Source organism: Ostrinia nubilalis, chromosome 10 (genome assembly GCF_963855985.1).
Source record: "Ostrinia nubilalis chromosome 10, ilOstNubi1.1, whole genome shotgun sequence".
In the NCBI taxonomy this organism is placed as follows: domain Eukaryota; kingdom Metazoa; phylum Arthropoda; class Insecta; order Lepidoptera; family Crambidae; genus Ostrinia; species Ostrinia nubilalis.
In genome coordinates, this window is record NC_087097.1 from 7,667,971 (window position 1) to 7,687,345 (window position 19,375).

Genomic DNA, 19,375 nt, shown 5'->3' on the forward strand with positions numbered 1-19,375 from the left:
CTCGTAACAGGACTTGGGAACAACAAGAACACGGCACGTGTAAGCAGTATTTTACTTATTTCCTTTGCGTGTTCTTTGTTTAAATTAAAAAGTTTTACGTGAAGAAGAAACCAAAGTGAACCGATTTCCAAATCATCTTTTATATTTTTAATTTTTTATTACTATTAGGAATAATACACATCGCAACAGGACCTGGGAACAACAAGAACACAGCGTGTGTAAGCAGTCCTTTACTTATTTCCTTTGCGAGCTCTTTGTTTAAATTAAAAAGTTTTTCACAAGAAACAAAAGTGAAACGATTTCCAAATCATCTTTTATATTTTTCGTTTTTTATTACTATTAAGAATAATACACATCGTAACAGGACCTGAGAACAACAAGAACACAGCGTGTGTAAGCAGCTCTTTACTTAATTCCTTTGCGTGTTCTTCATTTTAAATTAAAATAAAAAGAAACAAAACTGAAACAATTTCGAAACTTTTTTATTTTTATGGCCAGCTTTTTTATTTCTTATTTATTTATAATATTATGCTAGGTACTTGTAAGCAATTCTAATTAATTTAAATTCCAATAATTATGAGGAAACATTGTCGCTAAAGCAATTTTGTTTTATTACCATTTCATTACTCTGATTTTACAAAGTTTGGAAATAAGTATTTTTGATGATTTTTTTTTTGCTGAAACGGAAGTCAATTCAGTTTCCGTTTCCTAACAAGATGGTGACAGTTCAGCGCCACCTAGTGGAGTTTGACAGAGTTTTTCACTTTCAGTCGAACCGTCGACCTGATAAGACGTTTATGAAACTGTCCGGCGCGATCAGTGTTAATTATTTATAAGTGATTATTTGTGATACATAAATTTGCGTTTTGTTATTTGAACAAATACGTAAGTATATCTTATGTTGGACGAGAGTACTTACTTCCGTGGGTGAAAGTTGATGTGTGATTTCTTTTTTATTTCCTTGTGTAGATATACACGAAAACATCTTTGGAACCAGTCTACTGAGTTACAACAGCACTGTGGAAAAACGTCCTACTTAACAAGGGTAAGTTTAAATTCAGTTATAGCTGTAATCATCTGTCAGACTTGGTAACGTAAAGGTTGTGACGTTGAGTGACAGTCGTTTTATTGAAAATATATTGCTCGTCAGTTTCACATTTTATTATTAAAAGCCTGTAAATAGAGGGTTAAATATGACTTGAAGGGAAGTTAAAATTCAGGTTGTTCCTGACTTGGGTACCTATATTTTTTAAAATCATACGGGTATAACGTGATACATTGTAGAAACACATTTTCACTCATATTATTAGACACTGGCAAAAGAAAGAAAGCGTCATTTTATGAGACAACAAGATGAATGATGAAGATAAACAAATAATATTCACATTTGAAATGAGATAACGGTATGTCACCGATACACAGGGTGTCCCAAAAAGTAGTGCCAAGTCGAAGCCCAGAGGTAGAGCATCACTAGGGCTACCCAAATCACCGCGACTTTGGATAGTTTTCGAGTTATGATTTTTTTTACAACATACAGGATTTTAGTTTACATTCGTGTTATGGATGTAAATACTTCTGAATCAGCTAGGCCTAGTATTCATCTAATAATAATAAAAAATCAGGCATGTAACTTGACTATTCGCGCCACAGTGATCAAAAAAGTGCCTAAGCACAGAAATTTAAAACAATCATAACTCGAAAACTATCACAAATCGCGGAACATACAATATGGGGGTGATTTGTATAGCTCTAGTGATGCTCTACCTCTGGGTTTCGGCTTGACACTTCATTTTGGGACAACCTGTATGTACCTACATTTTTTTGACAATCCACCGCGTGTGGTTCCTCTGCGAAACAAAGTAAGATGTATTTTATAAAGGTAAAACACTATCGCTATCGTATCGTATTTTCACCGTTTCGTAACATACCTATAGTCCTATACATAACACATATTAAAAAAGTTACATAACCCTCGTATAGAAAAGTAAGACACTTATATTCATTTGAGCGCGTACGTCGATCGCTTGCGAATTACTGCGTCCAGTTGCTGGAATAATGGGTCGAGGTATTCGCCCAAGGTTGCTAAGAGGATGGGTAAGAAGATTAATGTCTGTGTGGAATTAACTCTCTCGTCTGTGTGATCCCGAAATTGTTTCCATTCCTTTCATTATCTTTGAAAAGGGAACTGTTCAATTGAAAAAGTAGATGTATGATTGTAGACTTGGTGTTTTGGCTTTTGAAAAAAAAAAAGTGTATTACAGCTTTTTTGGTTTGAAAATGTCGCAGTTGCCCTTGAAAAACATAGTTTGTATTTAATTTTCTATATTGCACGTATTTTATCAACAATCTACTACTTTTTATCAAAATTTAAAAATCCAAGGACTTTTAATGCTCAAGTTGCTATGTAAAACCTTTGACTTAGGTTTTTTCCTAGTAAGTATGATAAAAATTGCCGTATAATTTTACACTTTTCTGGGCTCCGTTACGTCATCGACTTGGCAATGGGCTCTATCGACGTAAATACATATAGTAATAAATATAGATGTTTTCCTGAATAAATTAAAAAAAAAACATTTTTTCCTGAAAATGATTCAAAAGTGGTTTAAAATTGTCTCGTACATTTTATTCATATAACAATAGGGTTGTTATTGTCATATCCAACAGCGCTTGTATATTCCGCAGCAGGTGCAAACGTACAGTTTTTGTTACCCAAAAAGCAAAAGCCGCAAACACAGTGGTTGCAAATTCCCAATCTCCAGAAAAAACTACGCTCCACAATACAAGCGGGGTAATCGTTGAAATATTTTTAGTGGCGTCGTGTCGTACACACTGTCAGAATTTCCATATCTAAATGGAAAACGGGCGCGTACAATCAATTTTGTCCCCACATTCCATTTGAAAAGTGCACCTGCGCTGGGAGTGCGGATTTTTTGTTTTTGTTTGTAATCGAGAATCGATATCTGTTTGCGAGTGCTAAATTATAGTTATTTCAAACCGATATTCATGAAGGTGACTAATAGCAATTGCAAAAATATAACATTTAGTGTTTTGTACGCGCCACTTTGCTGCGTTGTATCATCAATACTATAAAGTAGCCTATTGCCTCCATAATTTCAATTGGCCCATAAGGAACTATGTGCCTAAAGGATAAACAACAATTCTAATAGTAGATTGATATTTCCTGAAATATTGTGAAGGTCTCTGGAAAATGATTCCCACGCGGACAAAGTCACAGGCACAGCTAGTTGCTTACTATTGAACCATAAAGGTCAAACATAATGAAGGTAACAAACACTTCGAAACCTTTGATTAATATTTTAAGCTGATGGCTTTGTATTGAAAGTAGCACAGAAATGTATTGTCAATCAGCCTAAAAGCATTGTAATAATGTTTATTTAATACAGTTCATAAAAGCGAAATTATACTTGATTGAATTTGATCGTTGAACACTGTAGTTGTACGTACTGTAATTAATCAATAAGTTATCGATGTTCCTGGTTTATTAACGGATGGATTCACAAGAAAAACGATGTCAGAATGACAGAAAATTAATCGGCTGAGTGCTTTTACTGTTTTGCTGCGTCTACTATTCTGTCACTTGTAACTATTGGAAATGAATATAAGATACGAGGTAGGTTCTTATTAATAATTAATAATAATCTGGAATAATTAAGACATGTTAATAATGAATAATAAGCTTGATGCTTTAATTGAATCAACTATTTTCCTCTCCATTGACTACTCGTTCGTTCGTTTCAGCCAAATGACGTCCACTGCTGGACAAAGGCCTCCCCAAGGTTTTCCACAATGAACGGTCCTGCGCTGCCCGCATCCAGGCTCTTCCCGCGACCTTTACCAGATCGTCGGTCCACCTAGTAGGAGGCCTGCCCACGCTACGTCTTCCACGTTGACTACTAAAATTACTAAAATATAACTATGAGTAGCCGTCCCTCCGTGTTTGCTCCGACATAGTAATGGATTTGGTATTTATTTTGTTCCTGCGTAAAGCGTTGTCGTAATCGTAATTATATAAAGTAAAGTAAAAATTATAAAAAATACGTATTTTTGTGTTATAAAAGACCTAAAAGCACAAGACACTTACACATAGCTGCAGTAAATAATTAACTTATTAACCTGGAAATACTCTCAACGTTCTGGGAATATGTTTTCATACATTATTATCCTATACAGCAAAATATGTCTAATTATTATTTACTAACAAACAACTCTAATATTTACTTAGAACTGAGTTTATGTGCGAGTAGGTACTTAACATAATGATTAGTTGAAGCAATCTTTCCTCATACCTACTTATTTACTCGTTTTCTTAAACACACAAGGAAGATTTGAAGTTTGATGAGAAATATTTCAGTTTCATTTCAAATCAATAATTAACACGTGGTTCACATCCTACAGCTTCCATTTCGTGGAAATATCAAAATCGAAAATAAAAATTCGTTTATTCGTGGAACAAAGGTAAATTACATATTACAGGTGTATAGTTTTAATTATGTAATTATTCTAAGAAGACTTTTCGAATTAAAGTCAAAAGTTTAAGTAGGTACTAATAATGGGCGTGCTTTAAACTCATTGCTTCCAATGCCTTCCCTTTACAGGGCTAAATCGCATAATTAAACGTATCATTCATTCGAATGCACAATATTTCTCTTTGATGTTACTGTTAAATGAATATCGCGGTTCGCATTATTTCGTTAATTACAAGCATTATGGAATGCAATGTGGTCTGTTAATTTCCGCCCCACACATATTGTTAGCTGCTATTATTATAGCGACTGTAATAATTATTATTACTCCCGAGTCCTTTGTTTGAACCAGTGGAGGTGTGGAATTCATTCATCAGATTGGTTGTAACAGGAGACAAAGCTTTTTGACTGTGTCTATAATAATAGCTAGTACTGTAAGGCTGAGTTGCACCACCTCAATTTAACCGTAACAATAACGATAACCGGTGCTTTTTGTATGGAGTTAGACAGATTTTCGACTTTTGTCAAAGTAAAAGTAAGATGGTGCAACTCAGCCTAAATGCGAAAGTAGCTTTCAATCTGATTAGTTTTCACTTCCAAACAGCTGTTCGAGTCTTAATTTATTTATTCTAAAATAGATTAGACCCGAGAAAAGGATAAAGGATCTTAAGATACTTGTATCCGGAAAATGGATAATGAAAGTTTGTAAAGGACCAATAATTTCTCAAGTTGAAGCAGGCTGAAAGTGGAATATTAATAAAAATGCGAAATTAACTCTGCTTCATCATCATCAGAATCATGTCAGCCATAGGACCTCCACTGCTGAACATAGGCCTCCCCCAATGATTCAATAAAGCCCGGTAGGTAGCGGCCTGCATCCAGCACCTTCTTTTATGAGGTCGTCGGTCCACCTTGTGGGTGGACATCCTACGCTGCGCTTTCCAGTACGTGGCCTTCACTCCAGAACCTTGCTGCCCCATCGGCCGTCAGTCTGCGTACTACTTACGAGTATGTGCCCTGCCCATTGCCACTTCAGTTTGCTGATCCGTTGGGCTATGTCAGCGACTTTAGTTCGTTCACGGATCTCTTCATTTCTGATTCGATCTCGTAAAGAAACACCGAACATAAGCCTCTCCTCCAACTCTCTTTAAAGTTTATTTGATATGGAGGTACCTACTTACTTTGATGAGACCATTAGAATGATGTAAGATCATCGTGAAATACTCATATGAAAAAGTCGGAAAGTAAAGTTATAGCTATTAAGTGTGTGATATATTTTTTTATCCTCACTCTGAATTTGGCCTTTTAAATCGTATGTCATTTATTCCACATTTTCTCAGATAGCTCCCACAAAAATGATACTGGTATTCGGCGCACAGATAATATTAGTTACAATACCCTCTAGACCTTGAAGCGTCGATCGATCTGCGGCTCGCGTCCCAATAATTCGTTCCTTAATCGAAGTTATTGCTACGTTTTTGCGTTGGATGGAAGGGTTCCCGAGGGTTGTTCGGGCGTTACAAGAACTTTCGAGTAAATGTACCATGTGTTAAACCACGCCGTAATTTTCGTGGAACGACTAGTGATGGGCGAGTGTTCAAATGTGCATTTTGAGTTATTCATTCATTCATTGGAATAAATATGATGTTCATTGTGGTTTGTTAATACTTACCTTTTAATTGTAATTATGTATAAGTACTATGGTTTGAAGAAAAAATTCTTTAAATGATCACATTAATTAATTTATCATTATCATCATCATTATTTCAGTCATAAGGGTTCCCCTGCTTAACATGGTCACATTAACTAATTAAAATAATTTTAATTTTCTGATGTTATCTAAGTACTTACTTGAAACATTTACTAAATTGAGTAATCTTTTATATTAGAAAGAAAGAAAGAAAGTAAGAAAGAAAGAAACATTTATTGCCATGGACATCACAGAAGACAAAAGATGTAAATAATAGAAGAAAAAAAGTAAATAAGACATAGGTACATATTAAAACATATTAAAACCTTTATTGTTATAAAAATAAATTGATCGATCGTCATAATAATATTATTTATTTATCTGTTGTTGTTGCCCATCACAACCATACAACCAAACAACAAAATTAACTGCGTGCAAGAGATAAGTAAAAGTTTTCAGCGATGTGGTTTATCGCTCGCTTACACGAATCAAATTATCAAACATTCCAATAGGTGCTTCTAAACAGAAACATCGATAAGTGATCAATTCTTGTGGTTCCACTGTAAATAGCTTTACCTATTCGAAAATGTTTACAGTAAATTAATCGAAAGGTCACTCGAATAAATTCCATTCTGCCCATCACTAGAGTCGACCATACGTGCCACAGATAAGCAAAAGTTTCAGCGACACTACACTGTTTTATCGCACGTACGTTTGAAGAAATTTTAATGAATGTGACACGGTTAACTGAGATTAATGTTCCGCGGGATTAACCGGATTGGGTTAGATCAGTGCTTCCCAACATTTGCTGGACTAAGGACCACTTTGTTTTCTTTGTCGTTAACAAGGACCATAGGACTTAGGATACGCAATATGATATAGTTAACATTATCGTCTAAAATCGATAAAATGCAAATAAAATCAATTTTTAATCGATGTAAGGCTTGTGTCTCTTGTACAAGGTCAGTAATTCTAGCACATTTTTTTTTAAGAACGAGGACTTAAAAACCACTCACTACGCGCGACAAATGAAATATCATCGACTGCTAAGTTTGAAATCATCTGCGGTTCCCATTAAGGCCCAGAACAGACGGTGAAACGCAACTGCAACGAAACTGCAACTTTGTGATGATTCTGATGAATGAAACTGAAACTGAAAGTTTCAAACTGGTCGCGTCATGTGTGGTCTCTCAACGGACGCTATGGCAGAAACTTAGATGCAACTCAAAAGTAACTAGCAGTTGCAGTTTCGTTGCAGTTGCGTTTCACCGTCTGTTCTGGGCCTTAGACTCACGCGGACCACTGGTTGAGAACCACTGGCTTAGATAAACTGATTGTGTTTTACCAATTCTGGTATCAATACAGCTCATGTATATGTATCACTTCAATCACGGAATATCTTGTTACCTACGTTTGTGAGCGGATTTCAGTGCTGTTATTTCCAATTTACGTAAAATTTGACAGATATCATGGAAAAAGTGCAAGATGAATTAGAGATTAGTAGTTTATCTTAAAAATGGTTTTTAGTTTTCTATCGCATTTTTATGTGTAGTGTGCATTTGTTTGTAAGTAAGTAGGAATCATTTATAGGTTTTCCTCAATGGTCTAATCACAGATATAGATATACATCTATATCTGTGGGTCTAATATTATCAAATTGCTTACATGTGCTTAAAATGTAACGTTTGTGTAAACCACCTTTCCGTGTAATAAATGCTTTAATTTTCATCACTCTGCGTCCCCCGTGCTACTAAAATAAATCAAATTACATATTAACGACACAAAGATAGCACCTCTACGTTTAGGGTACGAGACTATGTAGACACCTCATTTAAGCCCTCACTGCATTTTTTAAACGCTATCAATCAGCGTAATGCACTCGGCCTTCTTCATTCCACCCTCAGACTAAATTAAAGGAGGTCTACAAAGCTACTTATACAACCTCTTAGGGCGATAAAAGATGCACAGACAAGATTTTACACTTCAATTCGTTAAGGCCCCTTATCTATGTTATTACTTTACAAATCCTCCAGCATCAAGATTTCAATTACGAATTAACATTAGGTCGTGGTGGGGGAGGCCCCCATAGTAATTATCTATGCCACCCTTCTTAACATTTCTCACCATCGTTAATGTCACGCTGCCCATTTTGGCCTTTATTCTTCTCCCATAAATTAATTTTAAAATGGTCTCCGTATACTTGATTTCACGGTCTTTATCGTGTTCTTTTGTTTTTATTTGGAAGCGTGACTTGAAAATGTTTTTATTGCCGCTTAATGAAATAATGATGTTGTTCCCGAAAAATGTACAAGCTCTGATGTTGAAGAAATATTAAAATTTTTGAGAAGTAATTATGTTACTTATTCAGTTTATTTACCTACTGCTAGGACTTGTTGACACAGATTGTTGGGGACAGATTTAAGAAGAGTTCTGTATCCTCGATGTTTTAAGCATATTTTTATGTTGGTATATTATTGATACCAAATTGTAAACATAAGCAGTTGCTATTAAATAAGTACGGTGCTAAATTAAAATTTAAACATTTTCCGTTACTGCTAATAATGGAGGTCTTAAACTTAAAACCTACTCACATTATTAATCATTCATCCGAAATAACGACGTGTAAACCTGATAACGGCGGATGCATTAGCAAAATGGCGGGACTTATCAAAATCAGACGAGTAGAAAATTGCTAAATAATACAGCGCCACCCCAATGTCAGTTACAATTGTAGCTACCCTGGGAAGCTGCGGGATTCCCTTCACGTGCCGGGAAACGTCAACGTGTGAAGTGTTGCGTCCTCGGGTGGACTTGCAAGAGGCGTCCCCTGTGCCACAGCCGGGGAAACAACAATTTACCAAGCACAATAAATATAAATATTTTAGGCGCCTTAGTTTATGAGCACCTTTTTTACACTTTAGTTAATGCTATAGACAATCGAGAGTACTAGAGATTTTTTTTAATTAAGTATAAGAATATTATTTCATAACTGTTATAATTGTATCATTAGGTGATGATGCTATAGTTTTTAAATAGGTAACCTCACTCTTAACTGTGAAAATATTAGAATATTCGACGATTATAAAAAGCACATACTTAAGTAGGTACCTAACGTGTTTTCATATTATCGAAAACTTAAAATGTTTTTCTCACGGCTTTGCCTGCGTATTTTTCCTCTTATTTTTCGTTTCACAGCAAACCGTTTGCGAATAATTGAACTTACTATAACTCCAATAGATACTAAATTAGAAGTGAAATTTACCATAACGAGTTACTAAAATGTCACTAAAAGCTAGTTAGCCGCTTGAATGAGCTGGCTGCTATCTTTTGGCTGCACCCTCGGCTTAGCCAGCAATCCGTTAAACTGGGGTCACTTTCCAATTACATAATTGTCTACACGAGCGCACTGTGTTCAGAAATGTCAATAGAAAAAATTGAAACTTAATGAAATATTATAACTTTTATAACCGTTTAATATGAGATCTATTTTTTCCTTGAACAACACCTATGTGTGTGGCTCTATACTATAGCCATCTAGTTTTCACCCGACTTCGCGACGCAAAGGACTGTATTGTGTTCATTTCTAAATCTCATCATTAAGATTAAAATTTGTATATCTTTTAATCATATTATTACTTTAAATATTATTTTAAATCATATTATTACCTAATCATCAAATAAATCATAATAATCATCTACTATGCCGTTTGGAAACGACAATACGCCTAGGTATATTATAGTCATGAAAAATGACGTTTGGAAGCCTATGTTAAATAAGTAGTTGACTGAAAATAACGATAATGAAAAATGTATTACATAGTATGGAATATGTAGTTAATTTTGTGTTCGATAAAAAGGAAGGTGTAGTCACAGCTTTATTGTGTTTCTTACTATAACCTAAAGAAAATTGTCTTGAGTATTTCATTTCGAATATTGCTACTTAGTCCATTTTGGCAATACGAGGCATTTAGAATAATAAGTTCGAAATCGTATGTTTGTGCTTTACGTTACATGAATCTAGAAACGGCACGAGCTATTTTTATAGAACGTTTGGGACCTGGGCACGACCTGTATATTTAGCTTTTATTGGCCTCAATATTCTAGCAATCGGTAGACACACACGTCATACATGATAATATTAAGTGTTGGACTTGCGACCGCCCTCATTTCGATGGAATACAAGCGATAACTTGATGCGCTTTGGAAGCAGTCAAGGGCATACGTGATTCTTAATATTGTAATTTTAAATTATTTTTAATTATTTTAAAAATTTTAAATTATTTTAAAAAAAATTTAAATATTTTTTTTTGCTTGATAACAATCTCAACCAAGGGGTGCAAATGCGATTTATCATATACCGAGCTTATCTAATTTATTAATACTGATATCACATGAAAATTCAATTTTCAATATAGAAGATTAGTAATACAAATCGCCACGTAGCCTTTCATTTGACACGAGAAATAATATTTTGACAGCCTCCCCCGACATGCATCTTCCTAAACGCACCCCGAACATTTCTCTCCACTATCACGATCGGTCACTGTTCGTAACAAAGGTTGTGATTTATCGTAAAAACTAACAGTGGGAAAGCGATGTCTTATCGTACCCCCTAACATCAGGGTTTCGCGCCCTACGCTTTGGCAGCTGAAATATCGATAAGGGTGCTCTAAAATATTGAAGTCTTAAAAGCAAAGAATGGTTGCTTTGGACTGGTTGAGCTGAGTAGACAACAAAAGAAACGTAGAAGTGAAAAACTGGGGCCATGTTTAGTCACGCGGAGTCGGCGTAGAGCTTGGTGCAGGGAAAATCGTGGTAGCAAATTAATGCGAAATGTCAAATTCAAGTAGAAATCTTGGAATCTCATTAAAGGATTAAATATGGAATGAGGTATTATAGAAGCAGACGAAAATAATGGACCAAAAGAAAAAAATGTAGGCAGAGTGAGCAAGAGGTTCATAAGTACCACCAGATATTTTTTATTTTTTATTTTTGATATCTGTTGCAGAATAGTCCATAGTCAATCTAGTTTTCCAATCACAAGGACACCCCTGAAATAATGGCGTACTATAAGGAGTCCCTTGCCTTAGCACGCTGATAATGAGTTGAAAATAGCTTCACATTCTGCCATGAGCTTCGCACTAAACTCTTGAAAAACATTTTTTTAAGTTTGATCTGTTAGGTAGTACCTCAGAACTCAGACATTTTTTACTACAAATTAGATACAAAGATATTTGTTAGAAGAGCTGCTTCTATATTATTTTCATTTGTAAAGCCAACACCTTGATTTATCGGTCGCGAATACCCCGTCGCAGCGTCCGACCAACTTTCCTAATTAACCGAAAGATTAATTTCCCTTTTCCCTTAAACAATTTCCCTTAAAAGTTACAGTTTTAGTCTTTTTCCTCTGTAATTTAAATAAAAAAATGATTGAGATTTTTTAATTAAACTTCGTGTAAAGATGATGTGTTAGTAATTTATGAGGGGAGGGACCTTTGAAAAGTTGCGTCATTATGCTCCCCTTACTGAATTTAACATTTTATTAAATGCAACAAAATTGTTCTTAATTTTTTAATTAAATACTAATAAGACGTTAGTAAAGTTTCTATATTTCTTTCCATCAGTACTTTTCAAAAATTAATAATAATGTTACAGCAAATAATGCCCCTAGAAAAAAAAAAACAAAAAGCACTTAACATTGTAAAGGAAGTTAATTGAGCCAGTGTTTAGTAAATACACGATAAGAACTTTAACAGTAAGAAATTAAATATGTATTAAAATTGATAAAAAAAAAATAACACGTCAACACATTATAATATATAATTTATTTTTTAATTACACGCCAAACAAACAACTCAAGCTTAACCTTACACCGCGGAGGTTGGGTATCACGCTATAAACTCATTTGCTACTTACTCCCTAATCATGCCTTCCACTGTATTTAGTTTCACATTTGGACGATTACAGTCTATTGTGCCAGATATTTATTAAATTCAAACAACGTTCTGTGTTCTGGGTGTGTTCATGTTACAATTATGATCTTTTAAAAAAGGAACGTTACGAATTTGTTTTTTTAAACGTTGGCAGTAGGCCAAGGGGTTGTGATTGAAACGAATGACAATCAATACTGAAAACTCAGTCTATAATGGGTTAAATTCAAACAACGTTCTGTGTTCTGGGTGTGTTCATGTTACAATTATGATCTTTTAAAAAAGGAACGTTACGAATTTGTTTTTTTAAACGTTGGCAGAAGGCCAAGGGGTTGTGATTGAAACGAATGACAATCAATACTGACAATACTACTACTACTGGTCGAATAAAAAGAAAAAAGTTTTATAGTGGCCAGGTGCGTAAGGAGTTTGATCGAAAACTCTCACATAATACGGGGATAGAAATCATCACAGCTGAGATTGGGTTTCCATTATAATTTGATTTCCAAATTCAATCTATTCTGGCAAAACACCGTTTATAATGGACCGATGGAGGAGTAACTTGTGTTATAGGCTTAGCTTATAATGGACCGCAGAACGCTCCCTTCAGACATGCCTGAGGTTTAGATTGCTTGTCTACGGCTCAGTATTACACAAATAGTTGATTGATTGTGTTGCGAATTTATTATGTGTATAACTCCATAAAAATATAATTAATCCAGAACTTAATTGAATTTTGTGCCAACGTAGTAGTATTTCTTTTCAAATTAACACCCTTTCTTAGTTTTTTTGTGACGTGACGTGAATGATTACAATACGTCACTATAGTGCAGCGCATTTCTTGGATATTTTTTAAAATTGTAAAATAAAAATCAAACAACCTTTTTATTTGCTGATAGCAACAACTAAATCATACATTTAAATACAGATACAAAACTCTCTTCATCCAAACTCTAAAACGACATAAGTTAACTTCCACATTAAAAACAAATAATCTCGGCAATCTGCGTCAAAATTTAATCGTACGAACAAATTTCGGTAGCGGGAAGGCCGGGAAAAGTTATAAACTAGCGGTTTGGCTATGCTTCCAACTTGGGCACTTCCACTCTATAACTAGGCCAACTGTTTTTATTTAAAACTACACTTGTTGTCTTTTTCGTCATTACCGCTCGGCGTTATTGTTTTTGTAGTGAATGTAACATACTGGAGGGCATAAAGTACCCTACCTATTGTTCATTCAGAAGTATATCTAATAATATCGTATGTAGTGAATAAATGCTATGTTTATCAATGGACATGGCGCACAATTTTTGTTGAAGATGCAAAAAAAAACTACAAAAAATTAGAATGAATACTGTATTTTTACTTTTTTGATATCTTTAAAAATGACTGAAATATTCAAGCTCAAAGTGCGCTCTTCCGCTCGGAGCGATTTTCCGCGCGGATTTTGAAAATGTGACGTAGTAACATGAAAAGCAGCATGCAAGATATTATCTGTGTACAATGGTTAGAATGGTTAGTAGGGGAGCCGAAGCGGGGATTTCGGGACTTGGCAGACTAACATACAAGGAAATACTTTGTACCTGCACAGAATAATAATAAGTACTACGTACAGAAGTTTTACTTCGCGAAGGTATTACTTAAAAAAGTACATTCTGTGTTTTTATTATTATTTAGGCAGTTAAATACTGCACAGTATTTAGTACACCATTTTCTTTATTTTTTTCCATCATACACAAGAATACGCGTGCGTGAGTCAATGTTCGCTCGTATGTGAGGCCTTGTCGAATAGTATCCTGTAGGTGGGCCATCGTGCGTGTTTTGTTTTCGATGTAAACTCGCGGAGATGAACAGGCCTGGTACCTGGTTGAGTAGGTACCTCTAAGTATGAATTTTTGATATAAAACGGCATTAGTTCTTATGCCTCTCACCCAAAAAATACCTCAATTAAGCCCAAATTTGAGACATGCAGTCAAACCTTGAGTGACGACGGAAACTAGCCTAGATGGAGGACATATGAAATTGAACTTCTGCTTCTTCATTGATAAAGACTTATCATTTACCATACCTTATCATTTTGTATTTCATAATTTTTCAAGTAACTTTTTAAACAAAACGTGGGATTTTTTAAAATCTCAAGTCTTTTGAACGCACATCTGAACGATGTCTGGTTTTAATTTCACCCTGTTTCTGCTGTAGACTACCTCCAGGGTAAACAGTTATAAAGCATGGGATTCTTTGGATTCTCGCCTTCACTGCTTTTAACGCTACTACTACTAGGTCTCCCTATCCGTGAGATGGCAACTACTTTTATTTTTGATTTTTTACACTTAAAACTTCATTGTACCTATTGTTCACGCAGAACTAATTAAAGAAATACATTATTTAGTTTCGAGAATTTATTGTACTTTAGACAATAATATTACATTGAAATTGGAGTTAACGTGCCGGCCGGCACGTCAAGCCGGTTCGGTGGCTGATAGGCGAGAGGGGGATACAGTGAATGGAAGAGTGAACGCGCGCGCGGACCGAATGAGATCGACCGATAGTGATGTGTAGCTGTCTGTCATAGACAATTTTTCAGCGCGACTAAAATATGCTTTGGCGCGTAGCCGCACCAATGCAGCGTGACAAACAACTGCAGTTCGGACTTCATTATGTGTCCACTACACATACAATAAAATTCGAACTATCGCACATTTTTTCTTTCTAATTCTAATTCAGTAAAAAATGATTTTGAGACTTTCATTCAAAATTCAAAAGTTATTATCATAATAATACGACAGAACTTATGACCAGACTATGTACATTGAATAAAATATTTTTCTTTTTATCATCAAGCTTAGCAGTCTAATAAGTTACTATGACACTCGAGTTAATCCACATTCAGCACCATAGCCTCCCCTTCTACAAGGCCCTCTACAAATGTCAAAACGTCACTTAACCCTTTTAGCACCAGTTCTTTTGTTTTTGAGAAGATGTACCCAAATTTTTATATCAATTTAATTATAGTCCAGTCGTTTGGTACAAATTAACGTGGTTACCTGGAAAGTGTTCCGGGAGTTTTGAAAATTGGTGATTAAAATAGATTTCGCTATGCTCTGTGTTAGTCTGTTAGTTAAGTGTGATTGCCGCGCTCGTTGCGAAATTGGAAAAATGCTGCCTTAGAGAAGATTTTTGATAGTTACATTCTTTCCTATTTCGTCGTTACAGCCAAATGACGTTCACTGCTGGACAAAGGCGAGAGGCCTTTGGGTTTTCCATAGGTTTTTCATAATGAACAGTCCTGCGCTGCCCGCATTCAGGTTATTCCCGCGACCTTTACCAGATCGTCGGTCCACCTAGTAGGAGGCCTGCCCACGCTACGTCTTCCAGCCCGTGCCGTGGACGCCACTCAAGAAATTTTCTGCCCCAATGGCCATCGTCTCTACGAGCTATGTGTCCCGCCCACTGCCACTTGATTTTAGCAATTCTGCGTGCTATGTCGGACACTTTGGTTCTCCTGCGGATCTCCTCATTTCTGATTCGATCACGCAGGGAAACCCCGATCATAGCCCGCTCCATTACCCTTTGGGTGACCTTGAGCCTTCTTATGAGGCCCATAGTAAGCGACCACGTTTCAGAACCTTAAACTTTCCTATTTATTTCACGACTAGCTTTTGCCTGCGGCTTCACCCGCGTGAAATTTAGTGTTACAGATCGGCATAAATTATATCCTATATGTTAATCTGGGTTACAAACAATAATATTGTATAGTTTCAACAAAATCCGTTGAGTACTTTTTGCGTGAAAGAGTAACAAACCTGAGACACAGGAATCTTCCTAGTTCAGGTATCAATCCACCAACATTCTTACTTTTTGTTTTTCCTGATTGTTTGTTATCATAATATTATCTGTTATGTTGGTGAGAAACAAACATTACTTTACTTTATTTTAAACTTCCAGACATCCAAACTTTCGCATTTATAATATTAGTAGGATACAATTATGTAATGTAGAAACAAACAAGACAAAAAAAAAGTATACTTCAGCAACGCGAATTTTTTTATACTTCAGCATATTTAGGACACCCGGCAGCGTGTCCTGCCATGATCAAAGAAAAAAGAACTCGCAATTTAGCAGGTACATTAATTTTACTGTTTCACAACTCTAAATCTATTTAACTTACATAACATGAAATTTATCACATTTATCAAAGCTTCTTAGCTTGTCTATGTCCCAAAAATTATAAAAAGTAGTTTAAACCTTTTTTAAGGCGGATTTTTTTCAATAAAGCGGGCGCGCGCGCGGCTATAAACGAGGTCACAAAATTCGGAAAGAACATAGCGAAATCTATTTATTCACCAATTTTCAAAAAATCCGGAAAACTTTCCAAGTAAAATTAACAAATAACTGGACTATTTACTCGTTATTGAGCACAAAGACACAAACTTGGTTATTTTTCCAGAAAATTTATATTTAAGTGCATAAATGTAAAAATGGCTTCATAGTGCACAAAATTGGCAATAGGTGGCATAATAATGGTTACTTTTTAGCGCCTAGTTTGAAACGTGATTGAACGATGACAACTAACAACAGTTGTCAGTTAGGTAAAATTTTATTTTAGTTGGAAAAAGACAAAAAGTGGTAAATGGGTTAACGTGCGGGGGCTGCAAAATCATGTTGTGACGTCACGCGCGAATATTGGAAATTTTTGAAAATTTTAAAAAGTCTGCAAACTTCTCGAGGCTCTATCTTCGGTAATACTGGATGGATTGAGGTGAAATAAAAACTAGTGTAATGTGTGTGATCTAAACTTTAAATTAAGTCATAATTTAACTTAATATTACAACTTATGCGTGTTGTCCATTATTAGATTTGGTTAGTTATTAGGATGTTAGCCAACATCTGTGGGAAGTATAAAAAAAAACTTTGTTTCATCTCATCTTCTATGTAATGTAGGTTATTCTAAATGAGCTATGCCTACTCGTTACAGGGTTAGGTATAACTACTATGGCTACAAGTATTTTTATAACAAAACTTTTATTACAAAAGAATGCCTACGTGAGTTCGAACCATACCCCAAATATTGTATAGATTACAGTCTATACAAAACCCGTTATAAGTCAAACAGAAAAACGAAAACTTTTTATCCTTCACTTAGAGGCGAACCTTTCCCATTTCTATTTGAGTCATGTTTCTATAAAAAGCCTTCAGCCAACAAGTTATGGCTGAGAGCAACTTCAGCTCAGAGACGAGTATTTTTATTTTCTTTTTCGAAATTTGCGAATGTTGTGTTGTTCTCGGGAGAATTCTCTGAACTTTCTTGTTTCGATGCCTTTCTGCAATATATTGGTACGTTGTTTTATTTAGCTAACGACGTTCTATATAGTCGGCAGTCACGTAGGTGCCTATGTATTTATTTACAGGTTCATTCCTTGGCGTAATTATTTTTTCATGTCTCACCGGAGCTAGGTATTTTTGCCTTTATTTTATGTTATTCGGAATGTGACTGTAGTTTGGGGAATAAAAATGAGAATTTGTACATTGTATCTTTGAAGAATATTTATTGTTGTAATAAGTAATTTGGGAATTGATTATTTTTCCATTTTCATCTTTTATCGAGATTTATTACTTTCAATCTCGAGTGATATATTGATATTTATTGAACAATAAAAACATCGATTTTAGTTATATTGCTTGTTTAGGGAGACATAAATTCCGATCGAAGATTTTCCACGCGAAAATGTGCTTGTGCGATATGTGCGATACACGTTCTAGTGAGATGAACATTTTTTATCATTATGATTATTTGATCATTCACAAACGATGCTTGCATAAGTGAAGCAGCAAATCGAACGCACAGCGTTGAATAGAGCTCTGTGATTGGTTCGTGTGTCACCCTGTGCGTCCACGCACACTGTGAGACCTCATAGTAATGTTTGTGAATACGGGCGTCAGTCTCCACCCTCTCCAATTTTTACAAAGAGAGGATTTGGCCTACTCACAGTCATGTCCCTCTGGTCACTTTTACTATGGGAATATCGGAAATTAACTCTACTCTATCGGAACTATATTTTATAGCAATCATTGACTAAAGTAATTAAATTTTACAAAGCTGTTTTACATTTTAAAACTCGTTAATATCTCCTCACTACGTCAACAGTTTCAGTCTAGTTTCAATTAATTCCTTTAAAGAACTTGTTGAGTGAAGACTCGATATCTATCCAGGTCGAGAAATAAACTTAGCGTCTAATCTATTTCATTTTGCATTAAAAACCCAGTCGTTATGAATTCATTTTAATTGAAGTACGAGGAATATACGAGTATGCGTTTGCTGTCATTGCAGTATTGAACTATAGATCTGGTGCTTAACTAAGTCAGTGTCTAAGGTATGAGCGGTACGGGAGGGGTGACATTGATAAATTATGATGTGACAGAGCATACAAATCAGCGGGTCTAGACAAAGTGCAAATTATAATCGCAAACCAGTCGAAAAGTGGTCGAAAAGCCCCTTTTTTGTATGGAGTTTTGACGGATTCGATTTTCGATTCGATCAAAAAGTGCGTTTTGTCTAAGGGGGCTGATGCATATCTTAAGTCTCGATGACGTTTGAGGTCTCAGAAAAAACCTCCCGTGCCGCTACCATACCTCAGGCTCTGACTGGCTCTCCAATTCGGGTAGGCTCAGTGTACCTACCTACTCGTATCCAATTACGAAATTATTGAACATATTTGAGGCTGATCGTCTTGAAACTCTCTAGCTAGTGCAATGAATTGGAAAAAGATTAACGACACTATAAAAAATAATAATTAATCACAAACTTAACACTTGAAGTAATAATATATGTATAAAAATATCCATCAAATACTTGCATAAATCGATGAAGTTTGACATTTAGACAAATATTAATTTACAACCTACAAGCAATACAGCAGTACCTACTTAGACAGTATTAGCCAAAGAAACACTCAACATTTGGAACAATAATCTGGACTTTACTAGTCTGGTTGGGAACACTAAGCTACATTCGGATCACAGACCACTTGGCGGCATAGTCAGCGAAACGACACCGTGACACGTAATCAATTTTTGCGCCAAGTATTCAGTTTGAGTTTCTACTTACCTTTTCATCATTTCAGCCAAATGACGTCTGTTGTCCACTGCTTTAACGGTCTCCCTCAAAGATATTTTCAGTCAAAGGATTTCCACAGCTGGGCCTCCCCAAATTTCCTACCGACCGGTCCTGCAGTTGCCCGCATCCAGATGCTTCCCGCGACATTTTCCTGATC